The sequence below is a fragment of the Pelmatolapia mariae genome, linkage group LG17, assembly GCF_036321145.2.
Source record: "Pelmatolapia mariae isolate MD_Pm_ZW linkage group LG17, Pm_UMD_F_2, whole genome shotgun sequence".
Lineage (NCBI taxonomy): Eukaryota > Metazoa > Chordata > Actinopteri > Cichliformes > Cichlidae > Pelmatolapia > Pelmatolapia mariae.
In genome coordinates, this window is record NC_086242.1 from 20854956 (window position 1) to 20871117 (window position 16162).

Consider the following 16162-nt stretch of genomic DNA (forward strand, 5'->3'; position numbering starts at 1 on the left):
TGTCGCCTGCTCTGGCCCCTGGAAGACAATTGACTATGGTTGCCGGTGTCTCTAGCTTCACATGTCTGAGAACAGAATCACCAATTACCAGAGTTTGACCCCCGGCGGGTGTGTCGCCGAGTGGGGAAAAACGGTTAGACACATGAACAGGTTGGTGGTGTACCTGGGGCTTCTGTTTAAGACTATGCTTCCTCCTCACCGTCACCCAACCGCCCTCGTTCCCCAGCTGCTTGGGGTCTGCCGGGGGAGAGCTAGCGGGGCCTACGCTATCGTCGGCTGCACCAGCTACAGGGGCCTGGCTAGCTACGGGTGAATGAAGGGTGCGAAGCCGAGTCTCCAATTCAGTAATCCTGGCCTCCAGAGCTGCAAATATGCTACATTTGTTACAGGTATCATTACTGCTAAAGGAGGCCGAGGAGTAACTAAACATCTGACACAGTGAGCAGGAAAGTGCAACAGGGACAGGTGAAGTAGCCATGGTGCTAACGAGTCGGCTACGAGCTAAGCTAAGCTAGCGAAACAGTAAAGAGACAGTGAGTGAATACTTTGGCTATAAATTAGGTAGTGAGCACACAGAAAGGGTGATTCAGATGAAGCACGTTAAGATTATACTATGAAAAAGGGATGTATCAAAAGATTTCAATTAAATTGCTAAGCAGAAAAGCTACTCAGAAACACCACTGTGTTTGAGCAGGAACAGGAAGTGATACTCTACCACAAAGCGAGCGAAACACCAAGTGACAGACTTTGACAAGAAGGTTGATGAGTTTTGTTCCTCAGTTCACCTCAGAGGTGAGTAAACACAGTGAGTGCAGAGCAGAGGCAGCAAAAGTACAGTTAGGGGTTAAAGTGGATTCAGCATGTGGAGGAACCCTAAAATTGGTGGTAATGGCTCAGTGTGGGGAAAAGAAACATAATTCACAATCATTTCTATTGAGAGCTCCAGAACATGTTCTTAGTCTGCAGGCTGTGATCAGCTGACCTGCTGCTCTCTGTGGATGTACACACCTGAATTCACCCAGATGTGAGCAAATGTTTCATGAGTTGACCTGGCTGATTTCATCCTCTACACTGTTTATGTTGTCTGTTTGGTTGATGGCACACAGTGTGTGGCATCAACTGACAAACATGGAGGAGGAAGTGTGATGGGCTGGGGCTGTTTGCTGATCCAAGGTTGGTGACTTGTACAGAGTGAGAGGCTGCCACAGCATTCTGCAGCACCATTCAGTACCCTCTGGTTGGTCAGGGGTTCATCCTACAGCAAGATAATGACCCAAAACATAAGTCTAAGCTACACCAGAACTACCTCAGGAACAAAGAACAAGATGGTGAGCTTGAAAACATGGAGTGTACAGCACAGTCTCCAGACTTAAACCCCATCGAGCTGGTTTGAACTGGACAGAAGAGTGAAAGCAAAGCAACCTACAAGGTCCACATTTATGGGAACATCTGCTACAGATATGGGAGAATATTTGATTTCTATTGTAGACAGAATGCCATGGGTGTGTTCAGTCAAAAGTTTAGAATAAACTTTGGTCTATAAATGTATTATATTTTTACATGATTTATTTTTTAACTCCAATTGCTTATTTGTACTATGCTTTCATTTCAGAGTGCAATGAGACATTACACTGGATATTTTCCATAAAGCACTGGAAAAATTGGGGTGTTCTAAAACGTTTGACTGGTAGTGTATATATTTAGTTTATATATTTTCTTTATTTATATAGTTTATTTTATATTTTATCCATGTGTTACTTATGTACAATGTTTATTTCTCTATGTGCAATTTTGTTGCATCTGAGCCTTAGAAATTTATTGTGCCATCGTTACCTGTATATAACTGTAATAAAACTTAAACTTGAACTGCTGTTAGAATCATGTTATATTCTGATAAATCAGACAATTACCCTTTTTTACACTCTTTGTGTTTATCAGATCCTTACTGGGTAAAAGATGACGACAACTAAAGAAGTCCTTCTGGGGACTTTGGAGGATTTGGGAGGTAATGACTTTGAAAAATTCAAGTGGCATCTGAAGAACTACGGGTCTGTAGAAGGTTTGCGAGCAATCCCAGAGAGTAAACTGGAGAATGCAGAGAGGACGAAAGTAGTGGATCTGATGTTTCATACCTACTCTATCAACACTTTTGAAGTCACTAAAAATCTTTTGGTGAGGATAGACAGGAATTATCTGTTGGAGAATTTAAATAATACCATCCCAGAACCCAAAGGTAAGTCAGGGAATGACTAAACAAAAAACACAAACAATAAAAAAATTTGTTAACATTACACATGTGCCATTACTATCCATATAAATAATAAATCCAAAACACTTGCCAAAACTTTCAGAAGTGAGAGACTGCAGAAAGCCAACAGTTTATATGTGTTTTATGAATCTGCACAAATAACCTCCTGTGTACACATGAATATCTGCTCTTTGGGTTGGTTTGATTAAAATGGGGACCAGCAGCAGATCTTCTGTCCATTTTACAGGTTTATATTGTGCAATTGGTTTTGGAGCTATTTTATCAACATAAATGAGGCGACAACATTTTGGGCCATGTCACAAATATGATCAAACAGTTTTCTCTTAAATCTATTTACCAGTTGAAGGTAAGGTTAAAAAGCTGCTGTTTGGAGACCCAAACAAAACAATGCCCAGACAGTAAATGCTTTTTATTATGGTTGATAAACAGGACACTGAGGTGATTGGTCAAAAGTTGGAGAAAAGCCACAGTTTTCCTTATTTGACTGAAATCCACCATTTCAGCTCATGTTTTTTCTTCTGCAGCTTTCTGGGAGATTCCACTTCAGCCTTCTGCTGGCAACAATCCCGTTACCATGTTTCCCTTAGCAGTATCATTAGAAGACATAGCATGCATTTTCACTGCTATGCTGATGACACCCATGAAGCCAGATAACAAACACCAATTAGTTAAATTGCAGGAATGTCTTAAAGACATAAAGACCTGGATGGCCGCTACCTTTCTGCTTCTTAATTCAAATCAAACTGAGGTTATTGTACTCGGCCCTGAAAATCTTAGAAATATGGTATCTACAGATTCTTACTCTGGATGGCATTACCTTGGCCTCCAGTAACACGGTGAGGAACCTTGGAGTCATTTTTGACCAGGATATGTCCTTCAATGCACATATTAAACAAATGTGTAAGACTGCTTTCTTCCATTTGTGCACCATCTCTAAAATTAGAAATATCCTGTCTGAGAGTGATGCTGAAAAACTAGTTCATGCATTTATTACTTTTTATATACTTACTACTGTAATTCATTATTATTTTCAGGGAGTCCTAAAAACTCCCTGAAAAGCCTTCAGTTAATCCAAAATGCTGCAGCAAGAGTACTGACAGGGACTAGAAAGAGAGAGCATATTTCTCCTGTATTGGCTTCCCTTAATTGGCTCCCTGTTAAATCCAGAATTCAAAATCCTGCTCCTCACATACAAAGTCTTAAATAATCGGGCCCCATCTTACCTTAATGAACTTGTAGTACCATATCACCCTATTAGAGCGCTCTCACACTGCAGGCTTACTTGTTGTTCCTAGAGTATTTAAAAGTAGAATGGGAGGCAGAGCCTTCAGTTTTCAGGCCCCAAAAAGATAGTTGGGATTTTGTCTGTTGTATTATTGTAGGTTCTTTACCTTACAATATAAAGCACATTGGGGTGACGTTTGTTGTTATTTGGAGGAATAAAAAACAAAAACAAAAAAAACCTTTTATATATGAAATTCTTTCATTTATTCTACATATTTAGTCATTACTAGCTCCATTGTGTCATTTATGTAACATGTGAAATGTTGCTAGTATTGATTTGTACAAATAAAACAGAATTAAATTGAATGTTTATCTATAAAACCTGCACTCAGTTATAACCCAAGTGTCAGGGCTCAATGGCCCATGAAAAGGATTTGACTCAAGCGCAGGACCAAAAACCGGAGGCTGAGTGACTTTTAAAAGAAATGTATTTTACTAGATTTCTTGACGGAGAAAGCTGAATCACAGCTAAATTCAACAGCAAGTAAGGTATGAGAAGTGCAGAGCTAAGGCCAGAGCATAGGCTGAGTCAGGTCAGAGGAACAACAGGGGCAGGAATGGGTGGATGGAAACTACAACAGGTGAGGAGCGAGGAGGGCTCCACCCAGGGGAGCAAGGGCGTAGATTTGGCATGGACAGAAGGAACATGTCCCCACCAATATCCAGCGATTATTGAATTGTCCCCAGCAATAATTTGATCTCTTCGAGTAAAGAAAACAATCCCGACAGAAAGAAGAAAAAAAAAGATCTGTCAAGATCTGTATTCTCATTCACCCAGCGGTGCAGAAAGAGTTCAATTACGTTCTCTACTGGAGTCCTACCGCATGTGACAAATATGGCCAATGAGATTGGCTGTGCCTTTCAGGGAGCTCTGTTTAGTTTTAGCAGCGGCAAGCCTGCGCTGCGAGGACCTGCAAGGAGGAGAGGAGGACGGCAGCAAAAAGGAAGAACCTTCCGTCCATGCCAAATCTACACCCATAGGGTTAATTTTTGAGACAATCTATCAGGAGGTAGCCATGATTTTGCAAATATTCCACCTTGTAGTGCAGTTTGCACAAATTGTTTTAAAAATGCACCCACCCTACAAACATTACTGATGAGTGACTCAATGTTTGAATAGTGTGCCTAAAATATTGCATAATTTTGCTGAGAGATCTTTTAATTTGTGGTAATCTTAGATGAGTAGTTTTATGGACAAAACCCACCAGGTCATTTAGTGTTCCCTTAGTGCTAATGTATATAAGAGATGTTAGTGTACTATAACTGAAGTAATGTTTTTATGTCCTTACAGTCATATTCTTTTATTGTCATGACTGTATTTGAAGCTATTTTTATTTTTGTATGATACCTGATTTATATGGAATATGGTTGAAGTAAACTAAAGTCTAAAATACATTTGTTTAATAGTAATTTAACATTATATAATTCACATATAAAACTATGAATTGTAATTCTAAATGGTTTAAAAGCATGTAGAATAGCATATGTAGGCAAGTATATTTCTCCTTTTTTTTATCAAGAAGCAAAGACAAAAAGGAAAAAAAGAAACAGGGCAGGGTTCAGTGGTTGAATCATCCGTCCCCACCAATTTCAAAACCAAATCTACGCCCTTGCAGGGGAGGAGAGCTGATACTGTGGAAAGATACTCAGACTCACTCAAATCATGACACCAAGAGTCCAGTGAACTGAACACATAACCACAGTAACCAGAATGCAGTTTTCTCATTTGTGTAATTTGCTGTTTATTCATGCAGAATTTCTCACTGAGTGTCAGCTCAAACTCAAGTCAAACCTGAAGAAGAAGTTCCAGTGTGTGTTTGAGGAGATCGCTACAGCAGGAAACCCAACCCTTCTGAATCAGATCTACACAGAGCTCTACATCACAGAGGGAGGGACTGCAGAGGTCAATGATGAACATGAGGTCAGACAGATTGAAACAGCATCCAGGAAACCAGACAGACCAGAAACAACCATCAGACAAGAAGACATCTTTAAACTCCCACCTGGAAGAGATAAACCAATCAGAACATTGCTGACAATGGGAGTGGCTGGCATTGGGAAAACGGTCCTAACACAGAAATACACCCTGGACTGGGCTGAAGGCAAAGCCAACCAGGACATCCAGTTCATGTTTCCATTCACTTTCAGAGAGTTGAATCTGCTGAAAGAGAAAAAGTTCAGCCTGGTGGAACTTGTTCATCACTTCTTTACTGAAACCAAAGAAGCAGGAATCTGCAGCTTTGAAGACTTCCAGGTTGTGTTCATCATTGATGGTATGGATGAGTGTCGACTTCCTCTGGACTTCCACAAAACTACAATCCTAACTGACCCTAGAAAGTCCACCTCAGTGGATGTGCTGTTGATAAACCTCATCAGGGGGAAACTGCTTCAATCTGCTCGCCTCTGGATAACCACACGACCTGCAGCAGCCAATCAGATCCCTCCTGACTGTGTTGGCATGGTGACAGAGGTCAGAGGGTTCACTGACCCACAGAAGGAGGAGTACTTCAGGAAGAGATTCAGAGATGAGGAGCAGGCCAGCAGCATCATCTCCCACATCAAGACCTCACGAAGCCTCCACATCATGTGCCAGATCCCAGTCTTCTGCTGGATCACTGCTACAGTTCTGGAGTTTGTCATGAAGAACAAAGAGAGTGAAGATCTGCCTAAGACTCTCACAGAGCTCTACCTACGCCTTGTGCTATTTCATCTAAAAACAAAGGACATCAAGTATGATGGAGGAGATGAGACAGATTCATGCAGGAAGATGATTGAGTCTCTGGGAAAACTGGCTTTTGATCAGCTGCAGAAAGGAAACCTGATCTTCTATCAATCAGACCTGACAGAGTGTGGCATCGATATCAGAGCAGCCTCAGTGTACTCAGGAGTGTTCACACAGATCTTTAAAGCTGATAAGTGTCACATGTTCAACAATGTTGTTTACTGTTTTGTCCATCTGAGCATTCAGGAGTTATTTGCTGCTCTTCATGTCTATCTGAACTTCATCAACTCTGGAGTCAACCTGCTTAAGAAACAATGTCCTCTCTCTAAAATTTTCCAGAAAACACTTACTGTAAAAGACTTCTACCAGAGTGCTGTGGACAAGGCCTTAAAGAGTCCAAATGGACACCTGGACTTGTTCCTCCGCTTCCTCCTTGGTCTTTCACTGCAGACCAATCAGAATCTCCTATGCATGCTGACACAGACAGGAAGTAGCTCACAGACCAATCAGGAAACAGTTCAGTACATCAAGAAGAAGCTCAGTGGGAAACTGTCTGCAGAGAAAAGCATCAATCTGCTCCACTGTCTGAATGAACTGAATGATCGTTCTCTAGTGGAGGAGATCCAACAGTCCCTGAGATCAGGATGTCTCTCCACAGATCAACTGTCTCCTGCTCAGTGGTCAGCTCTGGTCTTCATTTTACTGTCATCAGAAAAAGATCTGGATGAGTTTGACCTACAGAAATACTCCCATTCAGAGAAGGTTCTTCTAAAGCTGCTGCCAGTGGTCAAAGCCTCCAAGAAAGTGCTGTAAGTGAATCTATGAACAAATATGTTTAATAATGCTAGATGAATAAAAGAATATGTCTCCATTGTTATTCTTCCTCAGGCTGAGAGATTGTAAACTCTCAAAAAGAAGCTTTGAAGCTTTGTCTGAAATTCTCAGCTCCCCATCCAATCATCTAAGAGAGCTGGACCTGAGCTTCAACAAGCTGCAGGATTCAGAATTGGATTTGCTGTGTGTTGGACTAAAGAGTCCTCATTGCAAACTTGAAACTCTCAGGTAAGTATACAGACTTTTTGACACTTTTTGACTCTTAAATCTGTAAGTTTATCTTGAAGCGGACGTTCAAAGTCAGCACAATTTTCCTTTTAAGTTCCTGAGTTTATATTTTTGACTGTCAGGTTGTCTGGACAGATGTTTTTTTTTTTTTTTTTTTAACTTGTCCCTAAAGTCAGAACTAAACTCACATGTAGATGACTTTCTGTTACTGGAGCAGCCTTCCTGAAGACAGCAGTGTGTTTTCATGCTTTTAAAGCTAAACTCACCTTTCTGACCTGGCTTTCATTTATTATCTATTTTTATTTGTTTATTATATATTTATTTCTACTGTTTAACTACTGCTCACATCTTTTATCCTCCTTTTGTAATTGTTAATTTCTTTTTACCCAGTGTTTCTATATTGCACTTTGTATTTGTCATCTATATTTATCATGTACTACTTTGCTCATTTATTGTTTTGTTTTAATGTTCTTACCTGGTCTCTGGTTTGTTTGTTTGTTTGTTTTTTGTTTTGCTCTCTTCTGTTTTTCTGGGGGGGTTTAAGTTATAAAATTTGTAACTGTAGTGATTTGTTTGTGTGACAGAGAGAGACACTGCTAGGGATTTTTGACACAAGTTGTTCTTGTAAAATCAGTCTGTGAAGGTTCTCAGTCATCCAGGTCACCGTAGTCTAAGGAGCTTGGGAAGAAAAGCGTCTGGACTTTAAGTTTCCTTGAAGATGTTTCACCTCTAATCAGAGAAGCTTCTTCAGTTCTAGGGTCAAATGGTGGAGAGAGCAACTACATAAGACAACACAACACACTATACACTCCATGCTAAACGTCATAAATCTCCCACATCTAAAAACTCTCTCTCACTCACTCGCTCTGTCCCGCTGCCGTTACCGTCACCTAAACAACCACATCCCACGTGTTGACTTTTTTTTTTAATTGGTCGACATGGTACATTTTTCCACAGAACGGGAAAGAGGTAGCTTTTTTTCTTTCTTAACTGATTTCGCGCTGTCCTTACAAAGCGCTTAAAAAACACACACAAAAAAACGTGATGACAGTATTTAGAAAAAAGCACGGCTTATATATATTAACATGACTGTGGATTTACTGGCCTGTAATTAAAATTTAAACACTTTGAATTCGAACTTTCAGTATGGGCTGAAACTTCTACATTCTGAACCTTCTTCAGCTCTGAACAGATTATGAAACACTGAATGATTTCAAGCTCACACTTTGTCTAATAAACTTAGATCTTTCATTCTTTATACAGATTGGGGACTGTGGTTTGTCAGAGATCAGCTGTGATTATCTGGCAGCAGCGCTGAAGTCCAACCCCTCCCATCTGAGACAGCTGGACCTGACTAATGGTGACTCCTGGCTTTAGACTAAGAACAACAAAAACCAGCTGCAGGATTCAGGAGTGAAGCATCTGTGTGGTTTTCTGGAGAGTCCAGGATGTGGACTTGAAACTCTGAGGTCAGTCAGCATGTTTTAGTTGTGCTGAAATGAATATGATGTGAAAGTTGTGCTGACACTAAACTGCAGGCATCAGGCTGATATTATACTGATCCACACTGAGGATCTTCATGGTAAAGTCTGTTTTCTTCTTCTCTGGTTTAGTCCATTGACTGTAGCAGAACAATGTGCACATTTCAAACAGTGATACTCAACGTATGGCCCACGGCCCACACGCGACCTGCCCACCTTTCCTAATTCAGAGAGAGGGGACCCTGATTAACTGTGTAGCGTTCTTCCTCACAGTTCTAAGTATCAGACACAACAATGAATAATCCACAGCTGACTCTCTTTAGCAGGTCAAAGGTCACAGCACACAGCAGACAATCAGAAATATTCTAATTCTGATCATTTATCAGTTCTGACACTGTGAGACTTGATCAGAGGTGTGATCATCACAGCAGAGGCCTTTGTGTCAAAGTAACTGAGTATCAAACAGAAACACATGAAGCAGATTTTCTTGTTCTGGCTTTTTATAGCAGATAACCTTCAAAATATTCTGCAGTCGATCAAAAACTGAAGAAAACCACGAATCAACATGTGAACATGACCGGATGCTGCTGAAGTGAAGCAAAGTTACAGAAGTTTGATTACAGACACAGCTGAGAGTTTGTAATCTGTGATCATTTTAAAAAGTTTACATTGAACAGCAGAAATGAGGCTTTACTGTCAGAGGCCGACAGCACTGAACACAACAGCAGACTGGTGGGTAATAAACAGTGAATGATGCAGAAACAAATTTTTGAAGGTAAACTGTTCTTGGAGTACACTGAGAGAGCTGTGCAGGCAGTAACAGCCAAAGTCAGAGAGAATTAATGAGCATATTTATCAAACGTGAAGCAGAGTTCGGATCTTCTTTTGCTGCTGGTTCAGTCAGTTTTGGTGGAGAGAGATGAAACTTGCAGCTTCAGGATCTGTGAGCTGTCGACTTTCAGCCCTGATGGCATGTCCGTGTATGTGCCGTCAAGTGAATGGTCCACGCTCTGTGTTTCCATCTTTGTGTGTTTAGCTGCTCTCATTTACTGTTTTAGCTGTTTGCTGGTTGTTGAAATAGTTTGTGAGCTTTAACCTGAGATTCTGGTAAAATACATTTATATTAAAAATCGATTCAGGATTGAATGAATCAACATCGTTTTATTCAAATTAAAATGATTTAAATGGGGAAATTAATTTTTTACTCCCGCCTCTAATGCTGGATAATGTCAGCTGGTCTATGTGCAGCTGGCTGTGAGGCTCATGGAGCGTCTACAAAGTGCAACACTGAAAGAACATCATCCATAAATATTAATAACTGGACTCTCATACAGCGAGACTAAAATGCCTTTAAACATCAGGTTATCCTGCTGATCCAAGTCCAACACTGAGTTTGTAAAAACATGTTTGTCAATCATTTTGTTTGGTTTATGAGGAAAATGATTCAATAACTTCTTGCTAACAACATTTCATCATATTTCCTCATAACCCTCTTTTGTCTGACCATTTGAATCCCATTTGAATTTCCAATAAAGGATCCACAGAGTTTGGTGACAATAATGACAGTAGATGTTTGTGTGAAAGTGCTGGAAGCAAATTAGTGTGTGATGTTCTTTCAGTGTTGCACTTTGTAGACGGTCCCTGAGCACTGGTCTCACAGCCAGCTGCACATAGAGACCAGTGTTGTTAGTCCAGGTCAGAAGATGACTTGTTGGAATGAAAATGAGCTTGTAGTGTGTCTGCTTTAATAATGTGACTGGAAAAAGGTGTTGCACTTCAAATATGTCCATTTCTTTTACACTTCACCTTTAAAAGTGAAGCCATGTGGTTCCTGGAAGGAAAAACACGACTTTTTCAAGTCTTTTTCCTGTTTTTATGAGAAATGTCTGACTTTAATGTGAAACATTAAGATTTTTTTCTCTTGTTGTGTTTGTTTGAAGCTGCTTCCTGTTGGCTTCAGCTGTTTGGAGTTTCCATTTTCTAAACTTCTACATTCTGAACCTTCTTCAGCTCTGAACAGATTATGAAACACTGAATGATTTCAAGCTCACACTTTGTCTAATAAACTTACATCTTTCATTCTTTATACAGATTGGGGAACTGTGGTTTGTCAGAGATCAGCTGTGATTATCTGGCAACAGCACTGAAGGCCAACCCCTCCCTTCCGAGACAGCTGGACCTGAGTAACAACAACCTCCAGGATTCAGGAGTGAAGCATCTGTGTCGTTTTCTGGAGAGTCCAGGATGTGGACTTAAAACTCTGAGGTCAGTCAGCATGTTTTAGTTGTGCTGACACTAAACTGCAGACATCAGGCTGATATTATACTGATCCACACTGAGGATCTTCATGGTAAAGTCTGTTTTCTTCTTCTCTGGTTTAGTCCATTGACTGTAGCAGAACAATGTTCACATTTCAAACAGTGATGCTCAACGTATGGCCCGCGGCTCACACACAGCCTGCCCACCTTTCCTAATTCAGAGAGAGGGGATCCTGATTAACCTTGTAGCATTCTTCCTCACAGTTCTAAGTATCAGACACAACAATGAATAACCCACAGCTGACTCTCTTTAGCAGGTCAAAGGTCACGGCACACAGCAGACAGTCAGAAATATTCTAATTCTGATCATTTATCAGTTCTGACACTGTGAGACTTGATCAGAGGTGTGATCATCACAGCAGAGGCCTTTGTGTCAAAGTAACTGAGTATCAAACAGAAACACATGAAGCAGATTTTCTTGTTCTGGCTTTTTATAGCAGATAACCTTCAAAATATTCTGCAGTCGATCAAAAACTGAAGAAAACCACGAATCAACATGTGAACATGACCGGATGCTGCTGAAGTGAAGCAACGTTACAGAAGTTTGATTACAGACACAGCTGAGAGTTTGTAATCTGTGATCATTTTAAAAAGTTTATATTGAACAGCAGAAATGAGGCTTTACTGTCCGAGGCCGACAGCACTGACTTGGCGTCGAGTGAACAATCCACGCTCTGTGTTTCCATCTTTGTGTGTTTAGCTGCTCTCATTTACTGTTTTAGCTGTTTAGCTGGTTGTTGAAATAGTTTGTGAGCTTTAACCTGAGATTCTGGCAAAATACATTTATATTAAAAATCTATTCAGGATTGAATGAATCAACATCATGTTATTCAAATTAAAACGATTTAAATGGGAAAATTAATTTTTTACACCCGTCTCTAATGCTGGGTAATGTCAGCTGGTCTATTTGCAGCTGGCTGTGAGGCTCATGGAGCGTCTACAAAGTGCAACACTGAAAGAACATCATCCATAAATATTGAGTAATAACTGGACTCTCATACAGCGAGACTAAAATGCCTTTAAACATCAGGTTATCCTGCTGATCCAAGTCCAACACTGAGTTTGTAAAAACATGTTTGTTAATCATTTTGTTTGGTTTATGAGGAAAATGATTCAATAACTTCCTGCTAATACACAACATTTCATCATATTTCCTTATAACCCTTTTTTTCTGACCATTTGAATCCCATTTGAATTTCCAATAAAGGATCCACAGAGTTTGGTGACAATAATGACTATGCCGGCTTGTACACATACACAAGAGACACGAGGGTTCTTCTTTACTGATGTTTACTGTGCTTCTCTTAACGTACACAGGTACACCATAGAACTGGTGAATACAAATGTACAAGAAAATCATATTTCAGCATTAAAGCATATTGCAATGTAAAATTTACAAAATATAAACAAACATATCACTTTGGCCTGCAAGTAGACAAACCGGTGTATTTGGAACTTAGGACTTATTTCTTCTTTGAAATTCACACGGCTAGACCGTCACCATGAGCAGCTTCTCTGACCTTACTTCCCAAAACAGGAAGTGACCTCTGCCCTTACCTTACACTTACAAAATTAACCGGTTATTTTCCATGTATCAAATTAACAGTACACCAATCCGGTATGCAAATAGGAAAATGTTAACATGCTCAACATAAAAATAAAACATACAAAATAAAATGCATTAATTACATTATCATTACAAGAGCTCCGCCTAGTGGTCAAATACTAACAATGACAGTAGATGTTTGTGTGAAAGTGCTGAAAGCAAATTAGTGTGCGTGATGTTCTTTCAGTGTTGCACTTTGTAGACGGTCCCTGAGCACTGGTCTCACAGCCAGCTGCACATAGAGACCACTGTTGTTAGTCCAGGTCAGAAGATGACTTGTTGGAATGAAAATGAGCTTGTAGTTTGTCTGCTTTAATAATGTGACTGGAAAAAGGTGTTGCACTTCAAATATGTCCATTTCTTTCACACTTCACCTTTAAAAGTGAAGCCATGTGGTTCCTGGAAGGAAAAACACGACTTTTTCAAGTCTTTTTCCTGTTTTTATGAGAAATGTCTGACTTTAATGTGAAATATTCAGAGTTTTTTCTCTTGTTGTGTTTTTTGAAGCTGCTCCCTGTTGGCTTCAGCTGTTTGGAGTTTCCATTTTCTAAACTTCTACATTCTGAACCTTCTTCAGCTCTGAACAGATTATGAAACACTGAATGATTTCACGCTCACGCTTTGTCTAATAAACTTACATCTTTCATTCTTTATACAGATTGTACGACTGTGGTTTGTCAGAGATCGGCTGGAATTATCTGGAAGCAGTGGTGAAGTTTTACCCCTCGTATCCCAGAGAGGTGGGCCTGGGTGTAAGCTACAGCAACCTGCAGGGTTCAGGAGTGAAGCAGCTGTGTGATTTTCAGGAGAGTCCAGGATGTGGACTTGAAACTCTGAGGTCAGTCAGCATGTTTTAGTTGTGCTGAGATGAATATGATGTGAAAGTTGTGCTGACACTAAACTGCAGACATCAGGCTGATATTATACTGATTCACACTGAGGATCTTCATGGTAAAGTCTGTTTTCTTCTTCTCTGGTTTAGTCCATTGACTGTAGCAGAACAATGTTCACATTTCAAACAGTGATACTCAACATATGGTCCGCGGCCCACACACGGCCTGCCCACCTTTCCTAATTCAGAGAGAGGGGACCCTGATTAACTGTGTAGCGTTCTTCCTCACAGTTCTAAGTATCAGACACAACAATAAATAATCCACAGCTGACTCTCTTTAGCAGGTCAAAGGTCACGTCACACAGCAGTTTGTGAAACAGTTTGGAGCAGGATTTACTGCACATTTACAAAGTGACACTGCTGCACGGCATGCTGGGTAATGCTAGCTGCTCAGGTATGGGTGTGCTAACGGCTGTGAGGCTCCGTGGCTGCAGAACATTGAAGAAGAGAAAAGAGAGATGGAGGATGAAGAAAAGAGGCGGAGATAAAGCAGAAGTTTAACTCCAGAGAGGAGCTGTGTCTTTGTGGGCTGGGCTCAGCCAGCTCCGCCCACACAGTGACAGTGAAGCAGGTGAAGAGTAATAAATAAAGGTCGTGTCCAAATTCATGGGCTGCATCCTCCTGAGGCCGCATTTGTAGACCGATTACGTCACAGCGATGCGCCGAAGGCTGTCCAAATTCGTAGACTCCTCCGAATGCAGCCGACAAATGCGTCCTCCTTTTCCCCGAATTTGAAGGATGGGTCGGGTGTGTCCTTCGTGGCCCACCATATCCCAGAATTCATAGCCCGGCCCAGCCAAACTCTAGTTTCCAACAATGGTAAGTTTTAAAAATTACTCTTACTAATCTTTCTGAGTCACAAAATAAACTTTTAACATATTTTCAGGCGAGAAAGTAGCTGTGTAAACATCAAATATCTGCTCGGTTTATCAAGATATCGCATATTTGCAAAAGTGCTTCGACGTTTTTGGAGACGTCTGTTACCCACCAGCTCGATAGCTAGCCGGGAGCTCGAGGGTCACTGAAGCCGCTGAGAACGGCACAACTCCCGGCACATCATTTTCAGATCACCGCGGACTTTCGCTACTCAGGTTAAATGTAATATATGTCACTTAGACAACCTAAAAATGTTATTGTTGGGCTTTTTTCAGTGTTTTGTTTGTTCGTGAGTAAATCGGTTTGGCTGAGATTAAAATTATTAGATTAGATTAGATAAAATAAAACTTTATTAATCCCCCGGGTGGGTTCCTCCTTGGTTTTCACACAGCTGACTAAACGTCAAACAGAAAACTGATTAAAAAGAAGTATGAGATGGTCGAGAATTTACGCCAGTGTCCTGTTATATTTTAGATAGCAAGGAGCAGACGGCCGAGTTTATTAAACTCCACCAAGACAGCGGTGACGCAAATCTGAAGGCTAGAACGTCCAATTTCACAGCCGTTTACTTCCGGCCTACCCGACCTTCTGAGGACCCGGCCCACGTAGACCGCGAAGGCTGGGTCCTCAGGAGGATGCAGCCCATGAATTTGGACACGACCAAAGACTTTAACAGCAGACAGGATTTCATAAGCTGATGTACAAACATGTAGAATGATGGTGGCAGCTACAGAAACAGGTCCATACAGACTGAAGCGTGTCTCCTTTGCATCTTCCATATTTGATACTGAGAGTTTCCAGAAGAGCAAACATCAAACACGCCTCCAAACATGTGACGAGTCAGACTGACATCATTTCTACAGAGAACAGTGTGAGCTCTCAGCAGGTCACTTCAATAAGAAGGACAATCAGTGCAACAGGAATGACTAAACCCACTAACAGTCTGATATCCCCGTGTTCCTGTTGTTCTACAACATCATCATTAATGCTGCTACACCACCATCACTGCAGCTGACCAATCAGCTTCTGTCATGTCATGTGACGCTCTGTGACTCAGACTGGAGAAATGCTAAATGGCTAACCTGAAGCTAACCTGAGAAACAGTCAAAGTACTGATGATTCCTACAAAGTGTGTGTGTTCAGTATGAGATGAGTGTGAATGAAACCATGGAGGACTGGGCCGTGGCTGCTCTCACACACATTTGCTGCAGGGGCGGATCTAGAGAAATGTTCTCAGGGTGGCAAAATCAAAGCCATTATTTTTGACACATATGCAGCTGTTACGTCCTGTAATATGCATTAAATATGGTTCATATACATTGAATGTATTAAATATACATGTTTCATCTAAATATAGTCTACAACTGTATTTTCTTTAGCCCACATAATGAAACATTTCAGTTAGATAAAGACAGAAGGCCTTTTCCACATCCCTCTGCTCAGTGTTAAAGTGCTGATGATGTTCAAGCTCAGGCAGCAGGAGGGATTTCTAAGCATCCTTCACTGATCCAGAACAAAGGTCCAGAGTTTGATCCCTCCTAGTAGGACAGGAAACATACTGATAAGATTTTCAAAGTGTCTTTGTAAGCAGACGTGATTGAAATGAGCCAGTCTGAGTTTGGTTCCTGCAGTTTATGCATCATAAACAGAGC

The 16162-nt window shown here is 40.8% G+C and overlaps 1 pseudogene; it reads left to right on the top strand.

Annotated features, from left to right (window-relative positions):
* The window catches only part of LOC134615929 (NACHT, LRR and PYD domains-containing protein 14-like), an 851239-nt pseudogene that overhangs the window by 781331 nt on the left and 53746 nt on the right, over positions 1-16162 (top strand).